The following is a 12171-nucleotide window of genomic DNA, read 5'->3' on the forward strand; positions in this document are numbered from 1 at the left end:
CGCTGTCGCATACTTAAATAAGGACGAGATTTGGAGTCCATGCTTGTATGATATTGTGTAAAAACTGCATTCAAGAAACTTATTTTGTTGTAACATATTTGTATTGTAAACCATTATGTAATGGTCGTGTGTAAACAGGATATTTTAGATTATCATTATTTGATAATCTACGTAAAGCTTTTTAAACCTTTATTGATGAAATAAAGGTTATGGTTTGTTTTAAAATGAATGCAGTCTTTGAAAAACGTCTCATATAGAGGTCAAAACCTCGCAACGAAATCAATTAATATGGAACGTTTTTAATCAATAAGAACGGGACATTTCATATGTAATGGCAAAAACCTTGTTCCAAAAATTATTCAACTTGCATTGATGCCATTTTAAGTATATGCGACATTTTCAAAGTTTATACATTGGCCCGAAAATGTTTTTCTCCACCCACACTTGAATCCATGTAATGTCCTAATATTGCTCGATTTATATATGTTTTACCTTGCAATATCCCCCTCGTTTCACTCGGTTTTAAGGAACATTGAGCCCGAAAGTTGGATATTTATGCAAATACATCGGTTCAAGGCTAAAAACTCATATTGGTGCAAAATTGACAAAAATCTAGCTAAATTAGTGAACCAAAGTGCAGGGCAAGGTCTAAAGTGCAAAGAGAGTGCAAATGTGCAAGTTTAAAGTGAGAAAATTCAAATTCTGGAAGTGCAGCTCTATGATGCGGCGCACCAGAGTCAAAAAGAGGCGCACCTCAACAAAGGATTCCATATTTCAAATTCAGAACTTGCAGGAAGATTTTCAAGTTATATGGTGCGGCGTACCACCCTTAGGATGCGGCGCGCCTCCTTTCCATGTTATAAGGTGCGGCGCACCATTACATGGTGAGGCGCACCATCGCTATTTTGAGTGCAAAATTTTCACAACTATAAAAGGGTTAAGATAGGGTTTTCCAAGGGAGAGCTGCAGTTTTTGTCTCAAATATCACCTTAATAATCCTAATTTCATCATCCAAGTGAGGATTAAGGCTAATTTGGAGGATCAAGCAAAAGCTCAAGCAATCTTATCATTAATTTTACTTAGTTTTTTCATTTGGGTTGTAATCTCCACTTCTACTTCTATTGTTTTGCATTGAATACTTGTAATAGTTGAATATGAATCTTAATTGTGACTGTTCATCTTTGTTTAGCTTTGATTTAGCCATGCTTGGCTAATTCACTTGTGTTTGCTTATTTATGAATCCCTAATGTAAGGATTTGCCCCGAATTATTGGATAGAAGTTGTTTGAATGAAATATATGAGTAATTGTTATTGAGTTAGCTATAGATCCATTTCTATGCATTTGTTTTAGGCTTTAATTTGATTATATAGATTGTCTAGCTTTTCTAAGTGATTTGATTAGTGAACTAATTTGTGCTTCAACACCTTGAGTGATCTAGACAACCTTGGGGATTTCAAGTGATTGTGTTCTTAGTTTGAGTTGGTTTTCAATTGACCTTTAGTCAACATAGTAGTGTTCGACTATCTTAAGTGATTTTGATAATTGAAGGGTTTTAAGTGATTTCAATTCAAGTATAATCTCAATGACTACTCATAATTCAACTTGATCTTGTTAATACAATGCTTATGTGAGTTTGCATAGTGTGACTAGATTAAGGCTTGGTAGTGATGTTCAACATCTAATAGTTCAACAACTAATGTGATAGCAATTTGGGTAAAATGGGGCAATCCAAGCAAAGGGTGGAATAGATAAGTGAACACTACTTAGTTATTTGATTTAAACTTCGATATTTAGTTACTTTCTATTTGTTACTAGTTATAGTTGTTAATTAAAACGTTTCAAAATACAACCCCCCCCCCACACCAAACAAACCATAGGATGATTATGAGTTTTTATCGATTCAACTAGCAATTACCGCTCACTTGGGACGAATCTTAAACGGAAAACTTACTAATTACAACTACCAAGTCATTGTTTCTCGAGAGTTTGTTACATAGTCGAGTCCACGTTTAATTCAATCATAAATTTAAAAGAAAGTAAGTAAGCATGTTTATAACAAGCTCATCATGTCCATATTACATGTATTCGTGATTTGGAAATAATTTGAAGGGACAATGAGAACAAACGAGAAGAGAAAGAATTGGGACCAGTTTGAAGAACAATTTTCTTCATTTTCATGAAAATCGAAAAGTGTTGCAAAAGTATGCAGGTTATTGTGCTTGACGCTTGAACTTAATGACAGACTTGGATCAATCATCAACATCATCCTGACACAAAGAATCAAACAAACAAGACACCTAAACGACAAACATCCACAAAGCATTTCACCAAACATGCTATAAATCCACGATCCACAAATGAAAAATTATTACAAGCATTCAAAGAGTAAAATTGTTTGAATTCATCCTACATTCCAAATTAGTTGCAAACATACTCGCATCTATCACAAATCCAGGTTCACAAACATAACAATTCAACACACCAACATAATTCAACCAACATCAAATCAAATCACAATTATTGTTTTGAAACAAGGGCTACCACAAGTAACCATAAACCGAATGGGCTATTGCCCGAACCTCCTTCTTGGCTCCATCCTTGGTTGGCTTGAGTTTCTTGGTTTTGTTGCTCTTGACTTAACCTTTCAAATTCTTGGAGCTCATTTAATTGTCTTAAAGCTTCCTGCGGGTCAAATGGGGGTAGATGCGGGGAGAATGGTTGTTGACGGCTGTAAGGTGGGTAACGGGGCTCAAGTGGCCATGTGGCGGCCGAGTCGTCGTAGGACAAGTGCAAGACATGGGATTGCCATGCTCGGCCTGCTAACCTCTCATAATACCACCTCCATCTGCTAACTAAATGACTTCAACTATCACCACTTGCTCCAAAAATAACATCCACGAACCCAATCCTAAATATGTGCGTAACATTACCATCTCGACTTGTCCTATTGAACCAACTACTGTAGCGTAGGCACTTGCGGATCCTAAATGGAATGCGGCCATTACTATTGAACTACATGCTCTTAAACTTCTTGATATATGGGAACTTGTATCACCTTCGGTTTCGCAAAATGTGGTTAAATGGATAGATTTTTCGCATTAAATATCATCCAGATGGGACTATTGATCACTATCATGCTCATCAAGTTGCCAAAGGTTTCAACAACGAGTGAGCATTGATTATACTGAGACCTTCAGTCCCCTGGTTAAACCTACCACGATTCACACACTTCTTAGTCTTGAGGTTACACAAAACTGGGTTTTACGTCAACTAGATATTAACAATGCATTTCTTAATGGCACGTTGAAGGAACAGGTTTTTGTGGCGCAACCACCTTGGTTTGCGGATGCTCGCTTTCCTAATCATGTTTGTAAATTAAGGAAAGAAATTTATGGTCTAAAACAGGAAGGTCGTGCCTGGTACACCGAGCTTACTACATTTCTTCACGGTTGTGGTTTTAAACGTTCTGTATCAGACATATCATTATTCGTTAACACATCAAGTGATGCTCATGTCTATTTAATTATGTACGTGGATGATATAGTTCTTACCAGCTCAGATTCTAGTTCTTTAGATGCGTTTGTAAACCAACTGGATAGTAAGTTTGCAATAAAGGACCTTGGATATTTATCATATTTCTTGGGTGTTGAGGTGATACCCATGACTCAAGGTCTCTTTCTTAGTCAGCGGAAATATATATTGGATATTTTAGAACGTGCATGTATGGTTCATGCATGACCAATCACCACACCTATGGCTACTAATTGTTCATTGCATATTCAGTCCGGTTCTCTTATTGGCAATCCCACGGAATATCGGACACTAGTAGGTAGCTTTCAATATTTATCGCTCACTCGAACCGATGTAGCGTTTGCAGTTAATAAATTATCTCAATTTATGCATGCCCCATGATATGCTCATTGGGTTGCCTTAAAGCGGTTATTGTGATACTTGATTGGGTCTCTTAATCATGTGATCACCTTGTATCACGAATTCCCAGTTACTCTTCATGCCTTTTCAGATGCTGAGTGGACAGGATAAACATGATTATATATCTACCATATTTTCTTCCTTCGATGAAATCCTATCTCTTAGAGTTCTAAGAAACAATGATTTTTATCTCAGTCATATACCGAAGCTGAATACAAGGTTATAGCTACTACCACTGCTAAATTGTTATGGTTATGTAACTTACTACGTGAGATGGAAGTTCCACTCCCTAATGTTCTTGTGATTTATTGTGACAATCTAGGTGCTACATTGCTTAGTCCAAATCCTGTTATTCACTCTTGAATGAAGCATTTTGCATTTGCATATATATCACTTTGTTTGTGAAAAAGTTCAACTAGGGAATATTCGAGTTACACATGTTTCACCTGGAGATCAACTAGCTGATCCACTTACCAAGCCGTTATCTCGTGCACAACTTCATTTATTAATGTCCAAGATTGGACTAACTTCACGGTCGTCCATAGGGCCGTCTCAACAATTTAGAAGGCCGTGAGCAAAAATAAAATTATGTCACCCTAAATTATTTTTTAAATCGCGGTGGAAGTAATTAAAACAACAATAACGTAATTATTCATTAAGCTCAAGTTCTTAATATTCAAAACACATCATTAATTTAAAAACCATAGTCTCGTGTTACGTTATTTCAAAATAGTGTCTTAACATCAAAATAGGACATCATAGTATCGACTATTTGTCAAACATATATTCAGCCGTCCATCTTCACCCGTAACACTAGCATGCAAAATAGTCAACAACATGCAGGGAAAGATGTGGGGATTAGCACGAAGTTAAGTGAATGAAACTATTCAAACAGTATTAGCATACAGTCTCAAATCATACAACCAAGGGTAACAACTAACAACAATCACAACAACTTTTGTCTCATAGAGGACTGGCGGCCAGGCCTGACCTGCGACCCTAACTGATCAGGCTAGAGTGTACCGATAATTCATGTTACTCACTCCTTAACATAGTAATCTAGACGCAACGTATGCGTCATCCAAAGCTATACTATGCAAATAGTACACTCAAACCCAACCTTACAAATCAAGGCTGACCTCATGAGTCCAGCCTCACAAATCAATGTCGAATCAACTTGTGCACATATAGTCATATAATCAACACATCATATCAACAATATACTATCATGGCAATCTAATCAGGTGGTCATGACAGCAGTAGCACAACTTGCTACTCTATACTAATATCCGAAAGTATATATCCACTCACTGATACCAGCACTAGATGGACTCATAGGTCTTATATTTTTGAGCCTTCACTTCTTCCTATCACCTGGAAACATCATAAAAAAGTCAGTGTAATGTTCTAATCAATAATATAATCAGTTCATACTATAAACTAAGTCATAACATCATATATTCATAATTTGATAAGTGTACATCATGACTCCATTCAATAACGACGTACACGTTCATGCAGAAGTTACCATTGATCTAGCTTCTTAAAAGTTTGATCTACCTTCTTAAAAGTTTACCATTGAAAAGTATTCTTCATTACGATTCCAACGATAGTTGATTCATTAAAAATGAAGTTACGATATGAAAGTTACGACCAAAACAAATTTCAAAAAATGTTGAAATGTCACACTTGTGAACTGACAAGAGTGAGCCCTTGATATGGTAAAACAACACCTAATCTTATTGTAATATTATTACGAATTCGTTCACAAGGAGCAACGTTTAAGATTTTAAGACTGATAATTATTCTGAAGATTTATGTTGTAAAATGGGAGTTTGAATAAACTAATAACGCGAATATAAATAAAACGAAGAACCAGATGGACGAAGCAGTGTTCACTTAGATGATTCACTAGTGACGTGGATTGTTCTTTCAATTAAAACCGATTAAATGTATGATAAGTTATAATTCAATTGTTCAAACTTGACTAACTCACATTAATCTCATTTGAAAAAATCAAATCATACATGATAAAACTATTGTGATTCAATCTAGGTTAAACTCACATAAAACCTTAATTACGCCGATCACTCAGAGCAACTACACGACTGTGCTATCAAATTACCAATTAATTACCATTCACACTCACATGTAAATGTCTAAATCTCCTAAGAGTTGAAGCACAATCAGTTTATCACTAATAAACTCACATAAACTAGGTAACAAATTATGTAATTAAAGTAAAGTAACCAATTTGCACAATAATGGATCTTTTGGTTGAACACAATAATCATTAATCAATTAGATTCAACTACTAAGATTTGATCCGGATTAAAATCACTTAAAATCCTAACTACAAGGATCACTGAATGTAATTATCACGATTATGATGCAAACCTACCATTCAATTATCGATTAGTTCTTTAATACAATCACTTGAAATCAAAGCCCTAATCATCTAGATCACTAAATGTGTTGAATTACACGTTATCTGCCATAAATTATCTCATAATAACTATTTAATAACATATAAAATTGTATTAAAGTAGAAAGCATGCATAATAATGGGTCTTTGACCAAACTAAAATAAACTGAATCAGTCAAACATTAAATCCATGAAATAAAGAAGAATCCAACAATCAAAAGCTATTACATCTGAGCAAATACTAAGGGTTTTAGCCAAACATGATCATAAAATCAAACAAACAATAGAAACAATAAGAATTCATAGTTTTATCACTAAAAGAAATGAAATCTAGAATACCAACGATGTTGTAATGATTCAATCTTCAATCCTAGATAAAAGCTCTTTAGCTTTGGCGAAGAATGGATTTAAAACCTCCAAAAACGACCCTTCTAGTCTTTGGATTCGTAAATAATTCAATCCCCTAAAGTTGGGGTTAAATAGGGGTATTTAAAGATGGAAATTCGGAAGTCTGACCGCCCTGAATCGCGGTTGGAATAGCTGCATCGCGACCGGGATACAATGCTGTTCGAAAACTACAAATTTCTGTCTCTGAATCGTGGCCGCGATGTGCCAATCACGACTGCGATGTGCATATCATCTGAACAGTAGTTTCAATTCTTGATTATCATAGAGCTCTGAGTTACGGACGTCTGGGCTTTGGATTCACCTTTTTTCGAGTCCGTATGCTAAGTTATGGCCAAAACGGTGGAGTCGCGCAAACCAGAATTTGAACCTCCTTCAACATCCATATTTTTAGCTCCAAAACTCTCGTAAACTCCAAGAATACTTCCAAAACATCACTTGAACCAAAAGGCGATAAACATTATAAAAACCTCATTATATTTTCAAAATATCACAAAATGAATACGAACCAAACTCGATATCGCAATATAAAATATGTATAATTGGAGCAATATCAAATCTCACACACTTGAACCTTGCTTGTCCTCAAGAAAGTCTATCTTCAAATAATGTTAACTTATGTAGAAATAAACACACTCGGACAAGTCTTCCAAAATTATAGAATCAAGACATACCGATAACATCTTCAAAAGCTATAATTCCATATCGTGTAGTCTTCAACATAACAAGCACAAGGATCGAGGATTGGCGGCTTGTACGAGCACAAGACTCTCAGCTGATCGGGCCTGAGTCTACCGATAGTCCTTGCTACTCAATTCATAGTATAGTTATCCAGATGCAGGGGATTCATCATTCACACTATACTCCACAATCAGTAGCCTATGGACCCAACCTCCCCTAGGCACGGTTGACCTGATACGGACTCTAACCTCTCCTAGGCACGGTCTCGAGTCCCCAGTCTCCCTAAGCCCGACTGGTGCCATTCACACAGTGTACACATAATTTACACACAACATCAGGCATACGATATTATTCTATCATGGAAATTTCTACACTATGCATGGTAAAAGAGTCAACCACAGTAGCATGATATGCTACTTAAACTCTATCCGGAGATAGACCCACTCATCGAATACCAGCAACTAGATCAGATAATCTATCACTGAGCGGCTTCCTTATCCTTATCACCTGAACATAAGGCAAATCAAGTTAGTTTCTGTCCGTTAACAAAAAACAACACAGTACAGAAAATCAGTCACAAAAAGCGCCACAAAAAGGTCTACTTAACACTTATGCATTTTCAGAATTTATAAACACACGGACATCATAACGGCTATAATTCAACACTTAGTAAGAATTTCACTGCCAAAGACCATCGGTCGATGGTTCCATCCATCGGCCGATCGTCAACACACCATTGGTCGATGGTCTCCCCCAATCGGTCGATCGTTAAAATTACATCAGTTGGTCAGAAGTCATACACCATCGATCAATGGTCTCGTCCACCGGCCGATCGTCCTCACCATTGGTCGATGGTCAACGACCATCAGCCGAAGGTAGTTCATCAGCTGCAACAGCAGCAAAGTGACGGGTTTCAACCCGAAATCACCAAATCTCGACTTTGGACACGTTTTTGACCTCAAAACTGGTTACATCTTTTACGCTAAACATTCAGAAACATAAACCCACAACTTTTATGCATAAACAACAACAAATTGAATCAATTTGGATATCAAAACCTACTTTCATAAAACTTGACTAAAACACCCATTTTGACACTGATTTGATCACGAAATCGAACAAACTTTACCTTGTTAGAATCACAACAACACAAGGAATGATTTGACACCAAAATCAAGCTTCAATTCGAGATCAAATGATTTAGGGTTGTTTGAAATGATGAAGATGAGGTTAGGTGAGAGTGTGAGTGGAAGGAAGGTTTAGGAAATAAAATGAGGGGAATTAGCTGCTTCTACACTTATTTTGGGGTTAAAACCCCATACCCCACAACACACGGGTATTTATCAGTTAACTGATATCTTTCAAACAAGATTAGGTAACTCAAACGAGGTCCAATTAAAATAAACAAACCTGTTCTGAGACCCTTGTCACAAACTGGTCACAACAAAAGTATAATAAAACACTAATAAAATAATTAAAATAAAAGCACTTAAAACTTAAGCACAAATCCTAAGGGCAAAATAGACAACTTATAACTAGCCAGAGTTTTAGTCTGTTACAAATCCACCCCCCTTAAAGAGATTCCATCCTCGAAATCTAGTCTTGGTCAAACAAACGAGGGTAACGAGTCTTCATCAACTCTTCTGTCTCCCACGTAAGATTCTACCCCAAACTATGCTTCCACTCAATCAACACCATCGGAATTTCTTTCCTTTTTAGCTTAGTCACCTTTCAGTCAACTACACAGACCGGCTAAATCTTCTAAAGGAAGAAGTTGCGTTTTATCATCGACTTTACACTTACGAAGATAACATACGTTGAATGTATTATGAATACCGGCTAACTCTGACGGAAGATCTAACACCACAGTCTGATCATTCAACACTTCACTGATCGGAAATGGACCAGTAAATCTCGATGCCAACTTACCCCGTTTACCGAATCTGATAACCCCTTTCCACGACAAAACTTTCAAATACACTCGTTCACCCACACTAAAGGTTACCGGACGTCTACGCAGATCAGCATACATTTTCTGCCCGTCTCTAGCGGCTTTCAACTTTTCTCGAGCAATTGCAACTTTTTCGGCTGTCATTTGAACAATTTCGGGACCTACAAACTGTTTCTCCTCGGCTTCTAACCAAAAAGTCGAAGTTCTGAAACGACGACCGTACAACATTTCATAGGACGGCATCCCTATACTCGAATGATATGAATTATTATACGCGAATTCGATCAACGGTAAATGTGTATCCCACGAACCACCGTATTCTAACACACAAGCCCTTAACATATCCTCCAAAGTTTTTATCGTTCTTTCACTTTGACCGTCTGTTTGAGGATGATAAGCTGTACTTAAATTCACACGTGTACCCAGATTCTGTTGAAGACTATTCCAAAAATTCGACACAAATCTGGAATCTCTGCCTGAAACAATCGATAACGGCACACCATGTCGACTAACTATTTCTTTCACATACAATTCGGTTAACTCACTCAATGAAGCTGTTTCACGAGTAGCAAGAAAATGAGCACTTTTAGTTAGACGATCCACTATTACCCAAATCATATCATGTCTTTTCTGAGTTCGAGGTAATTTAGTCACAAAATTCATCGTTATATGTTCCCATTTCCACTCTAGAATCTGTAACTGACATAACGAACCATATGGTTTCTGATGTTCTGCCTTCACTTGAGCACATATATGACACTTTTAAACATATCGAGCGATATCTGTTTTCATTGTCGGCCACCATTACACCGTTTTCAAGTAATGATACATCTTATTACTACCCGGATGTACTGTCAATCTGGATTTGTGAGCTTCTATCATGATTAAATCCCTCAAATCTCCAAGATTAGGCACCCAAACACGATTGTTTAAGGTCTTTAGTCCACTTGAGTCATCAATTAAGTCCACTTTTCGTTTGATCATTTGTTCAGATTTAATATGTTCGTCCTCTAAAGCACAGGCCTGAACGGTTCTTAAGCTGTTAATCAAATCTGAAGTTATATTCAAAAGAAGAAATTTCACATTATCACTTGACCTTTTACGACTTAGCGCATCTGCAACCACATTTGCCTTACCCGGATGGTATTTAATTTCACAATCGTAATCTTTAATCAACTCTTGCCACCGTCTTTGACGCATATTCAATTCTTTCTGTGAGAAGATATACTGTAAACTCTTGTGACCTGTACAAATAACACAATGGGTTCTGTACAAATAGTATCTCCACAGTATCAAGGCAAACACTACTGCAGCCATTTCAAGGTCATGCACTGGATAATTTTTCTCATGAACTTTCAACTGTCGCGAGGCGTAAGCGATTACTTTACCTCCTTGCATTAATACACAACCCAACCCAGCATATGACGCATCACAGTATACCATAAAGTCGTCTGAACCTTCTGGTAAAGCTAACACTGGTTCCTGACACAGTAACTGTTTCAAAATCTAAAAAGCCTTTTCCTGTTCATCAGTCCATCGAAAGGCTACATCTTTACGAGTCAACTTAGTCAACGGACCCACTATTTTAGAAAAATCTTTGATAAACCTGCGATAATAACCAGCCAATCCCAGAAAACTCTTAATCTTAGTCGGAGTCTTCAGAGAATTCCAATTCATTACCGCTTCTATCTTTGTCGGATCAACTTTTATACCTTCGGCACAAATCACATGACCCAAAAACTGCACTTCACGTAACCAAAATTCACACTTTGAAAATTTTGCAAATAGCTGCTCACGTTTCAGCAAATTCAAAACCTGTCTCAGGTGTTCAGCATGTTCACTCTCTGTCTTTGAATACACTAGTATATCATCTATAAACACAATCACAAACTTATATAAGAACGGACGACACACTCTATTCATTAAATCCATGAAGACTGCTGGCGCATTCGTCAACCCAAACGGCATGACAAGAAATTCATAATGTCCATACCTTATTCTGAACGCAGTTTTTGGTATATCTGATTCAGCAACACGTACCTGATGATATCCGGATAGTAAGTCTATCTTAGAAAAGAATGAAGCCCCCTGTAACTGATCGAACAAATCATCTATTCGAGGTAACGGATACTTATTCTTCACTGTTCTTCTGTTCAATTCACGATAATCAATACACATACGCATTGACCCATCTTTCTTTTTAACAAACAATAACGGAGCACCCCACGGTGAAGAACTCGGTCGGATAAACCCACGATCTAATAACTCTTGAATATGTGACATCATTTCACGGATTTCAGACGGCGCTAATCGGTAAGGAACTTTTGCAACAGGAGTTGTTCCAGGAACCAACTCAATCTTATATTCGACTTCCCTTACCGGCGGCAGACCTGGTAACTCATCTGGGAACACTTCGAGAAATTCTGATACTATCGGAATATCGGCCACTGTTCTCTTTTCTTTCTTCGCATCAATCACATACACAAGAAATGAATCACAACCCTTTGCCATCGACTTTTTCGCTTTCATCATGGTTATCAACGAAAAATTATACCCGCCCCGCTCCCCTCGGGCCACAGCACAGGTTCCATCGGTAGAACGAAAGGTAATCATTTTCCTATCAAACTTAGTATTAGCCCTAAGCGAGCTCAACCAATCCATTCCTAATACTACATCAAAGCTAGGAATAGGTAACACTAAACAAGTCACCGGGAAAGACTTCCCTTCAATCTCTATACAAACCCTAGACACATATGTTGTGACGGGTGTGATCTTACC

The sequence above is a fragment of the Rutidosis leptorrhynchoides genome, chromosome 7 (genome assembly GCF_046630445.1).
Source record: "Rutidosis leptorrhynchoides isolate AG116_Rl617_1_P2 chromosome 7, CSIRO_AGI_Rlap_v1, whole genome shotgun sequence".
NCBI lineage: Eukaryota > Viridiplantae > Streptophyta > Magnoliopsida > Asterales > Asteraceae > Rutidosis > Rutidosis leptorrhynchoides.